This window comes from Eretmochelys imbricata, chromosome 18 (assembly GCF_965152235.1).
Source record: "Eretmochelys imbricata isolate rEreImb1 chromosome 18, rEreImb1.hap1, whole genome shotgun sequence".
Classification (NCBI taxonomy): Eukaryota; Metazoa; Chordata; order Testudines; family Cheloniidae; genus Eretmochelys; species Eretmochelys imbricata.
This window is the reverse complement of record NC_135589.1, coordinates 16,415,235-16,427,869: the sequence shown is the minus strand read 5'-3', so window position 1 is coordinate 16,427,869 and position 12,635 is coordinate 16,415,235. Positions and strand designations below refer to the sequence as shown.

At 45.1% G+C, this 12,635-nt stretch overlaps 1 protein-coding gene across 3 annotated transcripts in view; it reads left to right on the top strand.

The window, feature by feature from the left end:
* Positions 1-12,635, top strand: part of DVL1 (dishevelled segment polarity protein 1) — a 174,411-nt gene that overhangs the window by 132,725 nt on the left and 29,051 nt on the right. The window lies entirely within an intron of this gene.

Sequence of the window (12,635 nt, the reverse complement as noted above, 5' to 3'; positions counted from 1 at the left end):
GGTAAGAGACCTAGACAATGTGACTTACTACTTACTGTAAATGGAGGGAAAACATTGTTTGAGGATATAAGATCAAAGTTCTTAGAGTTGTGTTGGAGCTGTTTAAATCTAGCATACGCAGTAATATATAGCATGTACAGTATCCTATCGGAGTCTGTAGGTGCTATCATAAAAAAAAGTTACTACAATTAATAATTATGATACCAAGAATATACATAATTTTTCTCTGTTGAAATGTCACCTCCATATTCCACTCCCCTTCCCAATTTCCTTTGCTTTGCTTCTGATGGATAATTTAAAAAAGAAAAGCAAACAAAGAAAAAGAGAGTTGGAGAGAGTTGTGACAAAGCTGAGAGCTCTCTTTAAATGTCCTATCATCCCCAGGTAAGAGATGTAGCTGTCACTGTGTCCTAATGACCCAGTCAGCGAAGAAGGCAGTCATGGAATATGAAAATCTCCCTGAAATGGGGTAGAAGCATAGAGCCAAACTTGAAAGGAGATGAGCCACTGCAACTCCAATTGGAATCTCTGGGAGCTGAGGAAGTTCATCTGATGATTTGGCCCTTAATTTTCTGAATGGAAACCGTTCCTCAGCAAATACTGCCTCTTTACAGCTGGGCTGGAGCACCTGGTAGTAACGCCAGGGTGCATCACTTGAGACAAAACGTGAGCCCTCGTACAAAAATATTTGAAATGCATCAAACAGAAAATGTTCGATGATTAATTTCACATTGACTCCAGAGGAGGTGGCATTAAATAACTGATTTTTAGGACCTGATCCCGTAGAACTTATTCAAGCAAAGCTCCCGCTGAAGTCAATACATATTTTGCCTGTAATGAAAGCGCAATCTTCCCATGTGTCCTGATTCAGGAAAGAACTTAAGCACGTGTTGAAGTCCTGTTGAAGTCAGTGGGGTATAAGGACACACTTAGCGTGAGATGGATTTAAGCACATGCTATGTCACTTCTTGAATCAGGAACATAACTTGTAGGATCTCAAAGTCTGTCAGGCTATATTTTGCGGTCCTTACACGTTCCAAACTCCCGTTGACTTCAGTGAAGGTTAATCTGGATTTACAGTGGTGAGAGTGAGACCAGAATTTGATCCATTGTAAGAAATGCCTCCACCACTATAAGCAGACAATATCCCTGACAGCAGTCTGTGTGTTTTATCCTTTGTCAAGTAGAAGTCAGTGGAGTTACTGTAGATTTACACCAATATAATTGACAGAATTTTGTCTGAGGAACCTGCCAATGCTCCTGTTAGATACCAATGTGTACATGAAACTGAACAAATTTATAAGAAGGGAATCCCCACATGTGTACTATAAGGATACTATTTTTAACCATTGTTTATTATTAATACATTGTCCTCGAGGCAAAATGTATAAAGAATTTAAACTACTATATTAAAATAGAATAATCAGCCAGTGTAGTTAGGCCCAAACTGTATTTCTGAAATACATTAAAAATCCGAGACAATTTAAAAATAATAATCCCCAAATCATCATCCTCTCCTGTAGTCTGAGTATAAAGTAATCATGCAAATTCCAAAGCTGTGTTTATGCTTGGCTCATTTGGATAGCGAGGACTATAGCGTATATTCTAGGGATCCCATTAAAAATGTGTCCGTAAAAGGATTTGGCTCTTCAGAGATGATTCATGAAAGAGAGAGAGTGCAAAGCATGTTCAGGAACAGCCACGTGAAAAAGCCTATGCAAATGATTTGTGTTCTGTTTCCCCAGTCCCTTGAAGATACAGTGCTCACCAGGTTGGCTGCCCTTCGGGCACAAGCATCCTTGGGATTATGTCATGGAGGAAGAGCATGCAGATTTCCCCCCCCCATAATCTCTGAGTCTTCGGGCAAAGAATTCTCTTAATGCCCCAGCTGGAGCTCTGAACGACACCCTCTTTTCAGAAGTAGAGTTATTTTTAACGCACAGAGCGGGAGAATTCTGTGCCTCTGGATTCGGTTGCATGAGTTGTGCGGCGTGGCAGTCACGTTGCACGCTGTGGATTCCTTCCCGGGCCCTGGGGTGGGCAGGGACATGGTCACGTCCACCTTCCTGGAATGTTGCGGGGGAAGCCGGCCACGGCAGGAGAGGCAGCAGCGACGGCGGCAACAGCAGCAGCAAGGGTCCCCTCCGCGACCCAGGCGCAGTCGGAGACCTTACCACACGTGGTGTCCCGCCCTGACGAGACCTCTGGAACCAATCCGATGCTACCCAGAAGCGCAGCCCCGCGTGCATCACTGTAGGTATCAAGAGCCATCTTAACTGAGGCTCCCGTGCGGTCAAACGGATTACAGGCTCCCGCGAGGGCGTTTTGTAACCACGTGGCCTTTAGACAGGGAAACCGAGGCAATCTATTTGCCTCCTGCAGCGTATTGAGGGTTTCAATGATTTCATGTTTGTAAAGTCCTTTGGAGATACACAGCCCCATGTGAGTGCTAATATTTTTACTTGCCCGTCTGTATCCATCCGATGGAAAGAGCTCGTTTAACGCCGGGGGCGGGCATGCGGGGGGGGGGGAGGGGAACATTATCAAACACTGCATCCACTAAAAATTCACATGTACTCTTGGCACAAACAAAACCTGCCTCCGCGCCCATTAAAGCACTTGCCCCAGCACCCTGCTATTAAACTTTCGGTGGTGAGAGGCCCATTCTCAGCATGCAAACGGAGGAGAGGGGAGTGGATCATCAATGTCAATTGGCAAGATTTTATTCTGTAAGCCCTTAGCACTCCCATGGCCTTTTCCTAGGATCTCCACGGGCTTTATAAACCTCTCGTGACCGCTTGCGAAGCAGCTTCACCTCATTTTGCATCCTGACAAATTGAGGCACAGAGAGATTGAGACTTGTCTAAGGTCAAACAGCCAGGCACTGGCCAAGGCAGGAATAGAACCCAGGAGTCCTGATTCCCACTCCCCTGCCTTCCTTGGTAGACCATGCTCCCACCAGCTTTCCAGAGCTTTGCTTTCTTCCTTCCAACCCTGTGATTTCATGGCAAGACTAAGTCATGAAAGGGAAAACCTGGCGTAGAGCGAGACTCTCTGATCACCAACCGAAGTGACCAGGAAACTGAGGAAAGTTAAGAACAAGTGCAAATGGATCCATGTTTAACCCATGTCTAACCACAGGTGCAGCAGCCATATGGCACTTGCCTTCTGTGTTTTTAAACACTGGTATTTCATTGGAAGATCAGAGCTTTGAAGGAAACTTGCCCAGTGCGCAGATAAGCCCTGTTAGGTGTGTTTTAGTCCCAAGTATGCGAAGCAGCACTCAGCTGGTTAAAATTCTGCCTGCTTTTAGCATGCTCCTCCTTGTGAAAAGTCCCCCTTGAGAACTAAAGAGCATAGCAAATTGATGTGGGCCATTAATTCTTCATAGTGGCTGTGAATGGATGGAGTTTTTCTGGGATAAATTATTTACCTGAAAACGAATGGGGAAACTGTGAGAGTCTAAATATTACACGTGGGCTTAGCTATCCTAGTCCATTTGATTAGAATACAAGTCACAGCTGCAAGTTTATAGCCTCCAAAACTAGCAGGTACAAGTAAATCGTGGGATATTCTGAGATGCCAAAGCTAACCACTCCTGTCAATATTAATTCAGAGTGCGAGATAATCGCAGTGAGGAATGTTCTCATGCTGTGTTGTAATCCTTCATAAATCTTTAGCCAGACAATGCACAGGAAAATAAGTGTGTGTTCTTGTAGAGAAATACTGCTTAAAACCCTATTATAGGAATAGCCGAGAAGCCTGCACCAGACCCTAGTGTTAGACAATGAGACAGTGACAGCTTCAAAAAAGAATCCTATCAATGTTAGTTTGAATTTTGGGGCAAATTTGCTATGAGCACTTGTTTTTGTTTTTGGTGAATGTCCTGGTGAGTGAATTTATTAGCATTGAGGTTTGTGGGATCAATGAATTCTGAGCAAGTGTTGCAAGAGTGTAAAAAGGAAGGAAATAACAAATTGCAATTGCAAGGATTCTCACCTGAAACCTGATTCTAAGATCTACGCTCATCCAGTGAGAGAACAAAAGCCTGCCACGTGACCTCTGTGTTTAATCAAAAAGCCTAGCATTTTGAACAGTGAATCTTCTTTGCAAACCAAATGAGCTACTGACCCAGAATTATCCATCAGCATTATTTGGCAAAGAATTCTGAATGACAAATTCAGAGATATTGTACCCATCTGCTCACGGACAGTTTGTGAACAGAAAAATTCACTGGCTAAAGGCTCCATTATGAATGAGGAGCTGTGTTGTGATGGAGGCCCGGTTGTGGAAGTGAGTGACCTTCCCCGCTATGTGGGCTAAGAGAGAACTTGGAGGTTGCAGGCGATAAATATCTCTCTTTAACACCCCTCCCCCCCCCCCCCCCCCCCCGTAACTGATGACATGTGGAGTTTTCAGCGGTGAAGAAAATGTAAGATGGAATTATACAGAGGAAAAGGGGACCCACAGTGGTAAAAGCTCTGAGACCACCCACTCTGAATAGAATAAAGAATCTATGCTGTCTAGTCACTGCCTAGGGGCGGGGATGGGGGGATTTGGGGCTTCCACAGTGAACGTGGAGTAATGAGTGCCGGGGGCAGCGCAGACTTATTCACAGAGCCTTTCAGCTGCAAAAATAGAGAAGAGTTATGCAACTGGAGGGGAAGGGGGAACATGACAAATGCAACTGGCTTCGAAAGCTACATGCTTAATAATCAAAACTGAATATAAATAAGCTTTCTCCTTTCGATGCAGCCTGTTGGCCAGATTCATCTCCCATTCACACCCCTGTACCTGAGATGAAATTCTGGCCCTGCAACTTTGTGTGATCTTCATGCTCCAGCCAGTTGGAGCTGGGAAAGCTTTCCCCAACGGGGGCTTGTTTTTAAGATCAGGGCTCTGTTTAACGTCCGCTCCACCAAATGAAATAGAAATGATCCGCTCCCATTGATGGGATTGGTTTTATAAGTTGCAAACGATGAATAGCAGAGGGAACTCAGGAAGGGCAAGAAAAAAATACAAAGGGGGTTTTGTCTAATGGGAAAGTGTACAGCGGGTCTCCTGGGGGTTAGTGTTTTGGACCTGTGCGGCTTCTAATTTATACACAGCTCCTCTATGAAAAATGGACGTTTAAAATTCGGAAATAACAAAGTGATTCAATCTGTCCATCTTAAAGTAGGAGTCAGCTAGTGAATCTGGAAAGCTGCAGCTCTCACTGAAGTCAACAACAAAACTTCAGAGGGAGCAAGACTTCACTCCCGGTTTGTTGTCCGCAAATGATATGCAGTCAGCTCTCACAAGCAGCTCCGCTCTGTGTTGGGTCTGCATTTGGTGAGGTGGCTTGGGAGTTCCCATGGCTATGCTATAGGTTATTTATTCTTGTCTGGGGTACTGACTCCACATTGCTACGTTTGAATGATGGATTCTTTCTATTCCTGTAGTGCCAGGAGGGCCCCACTTGGAGATCAGGGACCCATTGTGCTAGGGGCTCTGCACACACATCCTAACAGTCTTTGCACCTAATGGCTCAAGCTCGAATCTTTTTTGAATTTTTCAGCATTCTGTTGTTTAGCCCCAGTTTTCAGAGGTTTATATCCCTTAAAACACTGCTGAAGTGGATGGAGATTTTTCAGGGCTCAGCATAAGGGTGGTTTTTTGTTTGTTTTTGATGGGCTAGTTTTCAGTTAAACACTGCTACAGCACTGTGGTGGGGGTGAGCCAAAACACTGTGCGGTAGGGCTAGCAGAAATTTCCCCAGTGATTTGCAAACCTAGAATAACGAACATTCTCTGCACCACAGAACTTACAGTCTGAGGTGACGGGTACCATGAAAAAGCCTGAACTGGATCGAAGACAGACCAGGTTTACACAGACAAGATAACAGGGAGACCAGTTTTATTTTCCTCATCTATTGTAGCACCTAGGAGCTCCAGTCATGGACCAGGGCCCCATTGGGCTGTACAGGACAAAAAGATGGTCCCTGTCCCAAAGAGCTGCCAGTAGAGTGGGTTTTACTTCCAGTGGCTGCGTTACCACCATATGCTAACGTGTGTGGCTTTGGATAGTTCTGGGGCCTAGAGTCAGCAGTGGGAGTTGCTGTCGCTGGTCAGGAAATGGAGACTGTCCCTGAAATCCTTTCATTGCCCTCCTGGTCTCCTCGGCCCCTGACTGACCAGCCCACCTACTCTTCCTTTCTTCAACCTGCTCTCTTCTTTTCCTTCTCCCTCCCTTGGGGATACCAACAAGCTCAAGACACAATTGAGATCTGGATCCCAGATGTAGCTGGATCTGGGGTTGTGGTCTGGGTCTCTCCCTGCCTTAGGAGCTTCCCTCTCCTCCCCTATTCACCCGTTTTTGAATAACCTCCTTCTGGGCCTGCTTCCCTTATGGAATTTCCCATCCCACTCAACAATTCCCACTAACCCATGCACAGGGAAGGGGGGAAGGAAGGGTGGTTTCATATTTAAGACACCAGACTGGGACTTGAGCGATCTGGGTTGTATGCCTGGCTCTGCTGCAGACATTCCTGTGAGACCAAGTCCTTCTCTGTGCCCCAGTTCCAATCTGTAATGTGGGGATAATAATCCTGCCTTTCTTCCACCTGCCGTCTGACTTGTCTGTTTAGACTGTAAGCTATGTGCATCAAGAACAGTTGCTCAGTGTGTGTGTGTGTGTGTGTGTGTGTGTGTGTGTGTGTATACGTGTACAGCACCTTGCACAATGTGGTCCTCATCTTAGTTGGGAAGGTACTGCAATAATAATGTGAGAACCTGTTTCCTATCATTCCTTGTCAGGCTAACCATAAGACGGGGCCTCTCAAGCCTTTTCTGACCCACCCCTCTGCCTTTCATGCAACCCCTGGCCAGTTCCTGTTAACTTGACTTTCCCAGGGATCGTGTTGGCGGGGGGTGCGAGGAGATGCTGTTCTTTTGCTCCGAATGCTGCCATGTGTTCCTGTATTTTGGTTTGCACAATAAGGGTGCCCCATCCTGCACAGCTGATAAAATAAACTGGAAGCCTGGTGTTTATTTGGCAAGTCCAGGAGCCCTCCTCTGAATGGGAAAGGAGAATCCTTAGCAGCCAGTTCAGACAGAAACACAGCACGGAGATTCAACTGACCCAGAATGATGGATTATGGTAGATGGGTTTCCTTAATCCTAGTGTTTATCCGCGGTGTTTGCTGAAGACCCAGCTACAGGCTGATTTGCAAATATCTGCTGGTGTTGCGACCACCTCCCCTCTAGCATTTCCCTGCCAGCTGCTGGATGTGTTCAGGTTCTGTTATCGCAATCACTGTTGCTATTCGTTTTCATTATTTTTCCTTCACTTTGTCCCCAGGACTCTGCATAACAGCAAGGACTGGAGGGTTCAGTGCAAGGAGATCTTTGTGGATTCCTGGCCTAACCCCAAGCATATGGGGGTGGAGGTGAGAGGGGTATTGGTTACTGTAATGGCTGCTGAACCCAAGGCTGCGGTAAATTTTTCCATCCTTCCCAACCCTAATGAGATCCCTTGCACAAAGGCAGGGACCATTTCTCTGTGTTTGTACAGCACATCAGGACCCTGATGCCATCCTGTGAACTCTCAGTACTGCAGCAAGACAAACAGCAAATCATCGTCATAGCGGTTCTGAACATTTGAACCTCATTGTTGGTTGAGCGTAGCAAAGTGTTCAAACAGAAGGTGTGATGGAAGTGTAAGAAATTATTATTATTATTAGTGCAAGAAATTATTAAATATTTCTGAATCTGATGGACAGTTTCTGCCCTCTTACCTGGCAGGGTATGTATTTATTTCATGTGGTCTTATAACCAAAGTACAAACCCAAAACATGGATTTTTTTCCCCCCTCTCTACCAAAATTAAAAATGCAGTCCAATTAAAAGGAAAGCCAACAGATATTCCACACCAACAGTGATCAGCACAGTAAAAATTGGGTCCAACAGTCTCTTCCTAAACCCTTTTCCTCTTCCCCTCAACTTCAGCTCTCATATTGTGACAAATGTTTGTTGTCAATAGACACACCTTGCCTTAGTGAGGTGCTGCCTGTGACCTGCCTGATTGGAAATGCTGCCTTGAGACAGCAAAGCTGTAAAGCTAATCCCTTTACCATATAAATTCATCTGCACGGCTCCTCAGCTGTATGGTAGTGTCAGGCTCCACTTTTGTTAACCAGACGCGCATTGAATCCAGCTACGAAGCCAACACCAAAGAGGGACAAAGACTCACTGTTTGCCCCTGGCCAGGTCACTTAGGCCCTGATCCTGAGAGGTTTTTAGTCTCCTAAAATTCCATTGGCGTTTATGTGCCTAACTCCCTTTGGCTCCTTTGAAAATCCCATCCAATGGAAGTTAGGCGCCCAACTGCCTTTGAAGAAGTGGACCCCAATTTAGCACAGACCTTGCCCACGTGCTTAAAGTTTAAGCTCCATTGACTCCCCTAGGACCTGAGCACATGATTAAAGTTAAGTTAATCATGTGTTCAAGTGCTTTGCTGGATTGGGTTTTGCAGAGTGAAGTTCCTTATGCTCTCTGTTGTAAAGAGCCGTGAGAGCCTTTGGATGAAAAGTGCTCCTTATTGTTATCCAAAGCAGAACTTGGAAGGCTTAGCTAAGAGTGAGACAGGTTGGGGGAAGAGCACCTGCAGAATGTGGCGAGGGAATGGGCACCTAGGATGGGTCTTTGATTGAGGGGCAAGAAATATCTGGGTGTGGAGAGGAATGTCAGGAAACGGGAGGAGAGCCCCAGCAGTTAAAGCTTCATGCATGGCTTTGTTCTCTTGTAAACAGATTAAAGAGCTTCTGTGTTCTTTAGCTCTCCGGTTCACTTCCCATCTCTTGTCTTACTAAGTCACCAGAAGCGGGGAGCTCTGATGGTGACTCCAATTGCCTGGCAATTACTTTAAATCTCCCTCAACAGAATAGGCTTCTTTCAGCAGCAAAGCCTTTGTGTTTTTCTGTTTTGTTTTGTTTTATCCCGCCCTCCGGACCAGTAATGAAAACATTCCTCCCTGGACCCAAACAGGTGTGGGCAGGAGTCTGCCTTTTGCGCTTGCACAAGGGAAGAAACAAAAGGTTCCTGGTTAGGAAGATGCCCACGTTTTGGGGGATTTAAGATGGGATTTTTTCAGAGGCGCCTAGGGGAAGTTAGCCACGCAAATAGCACTGACTGTCAATGGGATCTGAGTATTTCTTGGGCCACGTATACACGTAAGTGCTGCAGCGGTGCAGCTGTATCAGGAGAGAGCTCTCCTGTTGGCCTAATAAAACCCCCTTTGCGAACGACAGAAGCTGTGTCGGCGGGAGCAGCGGTCTGCTGACACAGTGCTGTGGGCCTGAGTGCTGATGTTGGTATGATTTACGTCACTCAGCCTCAGCGATACAACCTAACTTCGCAGTTCTATAGACCCTCCCATCTAAAGGTCTCCAAGACTTTATGGATGTTAATTAAGCCTCAAAACCCTCCCAGCAGGAGCTAAGTGAATGTATCATTCTCCAGTTTACAGATTGGGGGAAACTGAAGCACAGAGAGATGAAGCAAAGTTGATGCTGGGAACAGAATCCAGGCCACTAGGATTTCCAGGCATGTGCTCTAGCCACTAGACTACACTGTATCTGGATTTAAAACTATTCACTCATTTCCCCAGGAAGGAGGCCTGTCATTAACCCAAGCCAAGGACACTCTCTGTGGTTTTAACGGGCAGTTTAGTAAATTTCACACAGCTACCAATTTGATGGACAGAACACGGTTTTCTCAGCTTTAGAACCGGGAAAGTTTTTCCCTTTTCCTTCTGTTTTGTCATGGATGACCGCACCAGTGAAAGAAAAAATTGGCTCTTAAAGCTTGGCTGAGGTGCTGAGTTTGAACATTCAGGGCGTTTGTAGAACAGATTGCTTGACCTTAGCTGACAAAGGTCAAAGTTGGCTGATTCCCCATGAGAAGAAATAGCAGTTTAGTCTTTACTTCCTCAGTAATCATTCAAGAGATATGTGTGTCTGTTTCCAGGCCGCCTGCTTGATCATTAGAATAGCTTTTGCCTGAACACTCCTGTGGTCCAGGCTGGGTGGGGCAAAATTTGACTTCCTTTTATTTTCTCTTCTGTCTGTGTTGAGTCTGGGATACATGGGCTTTGTTGCCTGGTCCCTGAGTTTGGTTTTAAATCAGAACTAGAAGGCTATTTTGGGGAAGATTCCCACCACATTTTTTACCTGATCATCTGTGGTGCAATATACACGTAAATTATTAGTTTCTAGCCTGTTTTAGATTGTAGAATTTGGAGAAGTAGCTGTCCATTTTGAATGTTTATTCAAACTGAACCTCGTAGATCCATAGATTCCAATTGTGATCATCTAGTCTGCCTTCCTGTACAACACAGGCCAGAGAACTTCCCCAAAATAATTCCTAGAGCAGGTCTTTGAGGAAAAACATCCAATCTTGATTTTAAAATTGCAGTGATGAGAAATCCACTGCAACCCTTGGTAAAGTATTGTAATGGCTAATTACTCTCACCATTAAAAATTTTACACCTTTTTTCCCGGTGTGAATTTAACTAGCTTCAACTTCCAGCCATTGGGTCATGTGATACCTTTCTTTGCGAGATTGAAGAGCCTATGGTTAAATATTAGTTCCCCATGTAGGTACTAACAGACTGTAATCAAATCACCCCTTAATCTTTTCTTTGTTAAGCTAAATAGACTGAGATCTTTGAGTCTATCGCTATAAGCCATGTTTTCTAGTCCAGTGGTTCTCAATTCAGGCTACACAGATGTCTTCTGGAGGTACATCAACTCAGCTAGATATTTGCCCAGTTTTACAACAGGCTACATAAAAAGCACGAGCGAAGTCAGTCCAAAGTAACATTTCATACGACTGCTCTATGTACTATACACTGAAATGTGAGTATAATATTTATATTCCAACTGATTTTTTTATAATTCTATGGTAAAAATGAGCAATTTGTCAGTAACCGTGTGCTGTGACACTTTTTTGTATTTTTATGTCTGATTTTATAAGCAAGTAGTTTTTAAGTGAGGAGACCAATCAGACTCCAGAAAGGAGCACGGTAGTCTGGAAAGGTTAAGAGCCACTGCTCTGGTCCTTTAGTCATTTCCTATGTATCTGTTAAATTGAGCCTGAACTTCAAGTGTTTTAACATTTCCCCTTCTCTTCATTGATGGCAAGAATCATTCTAATAACGGATTGGTTCAACTTGTGAAAAGTTTCTTTAGATTCCAGTAGTGTCTAAAGGTCCCGACCAAGGCCGCGCTGTACTGGGAGCTGTACAAACACGTACTACGAGGTAGTCCCTGCCCTGAATCACTTGCAATCTAAAAAGACGAGACAAAGTACCATTGTCCCAGTGTTACAGATGGGGAGTTGAAGAACTGAGAGATTAAATGACGACAGTCCCGAGGTCACATGGGGAAACTGAGGCAGTACCTGGAACTGGACACTGATCACCCACCTGAGGCTTTAAACACAGGACCATCCTCGGTGGTCTCAGCATAGTTCCAAGAGGACAAGTTTCCAGTCTCAAACCCCCCTATTAGAACTAGTTCACAATCCTACCAGAGCGTCAGGGCTTGGATGGACCATGGCATCTGAACGGTCCCCTTGTGCACCATACGCTAGCTAGGAGGGATGCTGCTAGGCGTGGTTCTCTGCAAACCAAGATTGAGTCGCATTGACCAGGAGGAGGGGAAACTGACAGTGCCATTTTCAGGTTGCACCCACTCTGGCAATGCAAAGACTCTGTGGATCTTCAGGGACTGCCAACGTAGCCCCTTTCTCCACAGCTAAATTCACGTAAACTGGGCCAAGGCGGTGACAGAACGGGATTTGGAAATTGTGCAACAGAAGGATCGCGCTCGGTTACTGTCACAGTACTTTATCTAGCTTTATAGCCGTGAGTGCTTGAATTATAAAGAATAATAATAGTGCTTTGTAATTCTCGAGTACCTTTTGTCTGGAGATCTCAGTGCTTTACAATTACTCCCCCTGGGAAGGAGGGAGGGAATAGTCAGATGCCCATTTCCCAGATGAGTAAATCAAGGCAGCAAGGTTAAGGGTGGCAGATCTGGGACTAGAAACCAGCTCTCTCAACCCCTGGTTCTGTGTCTGTCTGCTAGTCCATGCTGCTTCTTGTACTTTTCAAGTAATCTTACCTCAGAACTTATGCAAAGTCTTAGGCTGTGAAAGTTTCTTCCTGGGTATAATAATTGCCCTCTGGTTTGTGTATTCCTGGCACTGTCATTCTTTCCGCATGAAGCTTTTCCATTGTATAATCTGCTTGTACCTGGAAAGGCATTCCAAGGGTTAGAAAGCATGCTTTAAAAAGTCATTCCTGCTTTGAAGTCCAGTTTGTTGATTTCTTGACTGGGTTCCTTATCAGAAACAGCCTTTCCGGCGTCTAGGACAAGAACTTTCTTGGCAAATTGTATCGCTCTTAGGTCAAGGATCTTTTAGTGACAGGTGACTGAGTGGGAGAAGGGAGCGAGGAAGTTTGTTTTGTAGCGGGCTATCCTGAGTGTTCCTATAGCCAGAGGTGAATCACTGGTGCATTCAGGTAAATGGGGTACACTTTTGTAGGGAGGATGTACAGGGAAGTCCTTGCCCTCTGATTGCATACTCAGAGCTG